The sequence below is a fragment of the Berghia stephanieae genome, chromosome 5 (assembly GCF_034508935.2).
Source record: "Berghia stephanieae isolate SIO BIC M18660-M18661 chromosome 5, UCSD_Bste_1.3, whole genome shotgun sequence".
NCBI classification, from domain to species: Eukaryota; Metazoa; Mollusca; class Gastropoda; order Nudibranchia; family Aeolidiidae; genus Berghia; species Berghia stephanieae.
Window position 1 is genome coordinate 57,756,356 of NC_088364.1, and position 2,410 is coordinate 57,758,765.

Consider the following 2,410-nt stretch of genomic DNA (forward strand, 5'->3'; position numbering starts at 1 on the left):
CTGAAATTTTACACTGTGAAAGGGTGGACAAGGCTTGGACATTAATTGGACAACTACAAACTTGTGAGGGAAATTTTAAGTACAAGGAACTTAGTCAAATTGTGTTGGGGATTTTAGTTGTTCCTCACAGCAATGCTGACTGTGAGCGTGTCTTTAGTCTGGTCAGAAAGTGCAAGACTGACTTCAGAGCTTCCATGTCAACCAGAGTATTATCCAATCTCATAGTTCAAAAGGTTCATATGTTGAGTCAGAACAAAAAGTGCTATGAAGTGGAGCTGACAGCTGACCAGTTGAAACTTGCAAGAAGTGCTACCACAAAACACCTTGCAAATTCGAATTAATTTTTACCATTTCTTGAGGAAGCTTGTACATATAGATTTAGTGTTTAAATATATTTTATGAATTCACAATGATTTGGAGCCCTTGTAAATTTGGAACTTGTACTAAGATTTAGTCTGTATATTTTATTTACGAATTCACAATGATTTGGACCAGAAGCTTTTGTAAATTTGAAGCTTGTACATATATATTTTGTGTGTGTAAATTTAACCATTTTGAATTTGATAAACTTGGCAAATCAGTGGAAGCCACCTGCTTGCCTTATAGAATCAGTTTTGCTTTCTCCCTGACTGAAGGAAAGGATTGTCATTTACAATTACACACAATTATTCAGACCTCACCTTGGCACATTCATACCTCATACCAGTCCACCTCAACAATTGTTGTTTGCAAGTTATAATTTATAGATGCATGCGCCGCTACGCCTAGGGTAAGTTTTTTTCCCCTCTTAACATTACTTACCCCTATTTTTTTCCCTAAACTCCTATTTTTTTTGAAGAAGCATCCTATTTTTTTTCACTATGGGTTGGCAGGTATGATCCACCAATTTGGTCTCTGGATTCCGCACATGTGGCATTTATCCGGTGGATGCTGAAAGGGTCCTTAAAAGATTCCCTGCCACTATCACAACGGACTTTGAAAAAAAATCGACGGTCTCCGAAGCGGTAATAGAATATCTGGAGCAATTCAAATATTCACCCACCGGTGTTACCGCAACTACAACAAAACGGAAAAGAGTGATGGTGTCACCGGGGAAGTCCATTTGTATGGAGGATGTGCAACGACTAACTTCAAAGCCAATCCAAACTTGCCCTCGACCCGTCGCAAGTAGATCAAGTTCCGCACGGCATGGTTTATCGTCAGAGACGGAGCCATCAACCTCTGTATTAATCGTCCCGTCACAATCGCAAAGCCGTGAATCAAGTCATGACTCGGATTCTGACTCCACTGAATTTGTTGATGATAGTGATGTTGATGAAGACTGGCACCACCCTAAGAGAAACAAAGTATCTAGAAACATTTTCAATGACTTCTAAATAGAAAAATGAAACATTTTACGTTACTTTTCAAATAGGGCAAAGTTACCCCAATTTTATAATTTGTGAATAAAGCCATTAAATTTCCAATATCTTGGTTGTAATTTAATTTGCTTTCTGTTAACACACTTATACAAGTAGTTTTAGACGTCTTACATATTATGCAATACTGTTGGGTTCATTTTATGTTAAATTTTAAACGCTAGATGTTTACAAAATTGAAAAAAGGGCAAAGTTACCCCATTTGACGGTAATGCGCCCAGAGCCCTCTATCCATCAGGGGGTGAGGCGCAATTTAATGAGAAGCGTTTAGCATTATCATATTTAGCATAACTGGTTTGATTGAATAAGCAATACAAAAAAAATCATTGTCTCACACCAAAACAAAAATTATATTACCAATAGTTATTTGACAGGAATGACTGAAACACTAAAGGCTTGACAACTGAATTCAACAAGATATTCCCGTTTATCATCACAGACAACACTTTGTCAAAGCCACTTGTGATAAAGAGGGTAGGGACTCTACACTATCCCTTATGTCAACACCAGCTCCACCTCATGGGCAAAAGATTTAGTGTTGATGGCCAATGACAAGCAGATGACATATAATGATAAATTTCCATTCCAATTCCAAGGCCTTGGTATAACTTTCAATGATCTGAAACTGCCATATCTCCATGAAAATGTCAAACATGTCATAAACATGGAACAGCAACTCAGACATTCTGAGGCAAGATGTTAAACAAAACAAGGCTATCAACTTAAAATTGCAGTCATTAAATAAGCAATGATCAATGCTGTGTTGTCTATGTGGAATGGGGATTAATCCATGTCATTATATTTTGGTTGACATTAGTTTATTTGTAATTTGTCAAAATTTATACAATGAAATCAGATAGAGAACCCATTGTTTTATACCAAATTATTGTTGTATGATAATTTTTTGAACTATGTTTACAGGTTTAAAAATGACAGAAGAAAAGCAAAAAGATTTGGATTCTGCAATATCACTAATAAATGCTGGGTTTATA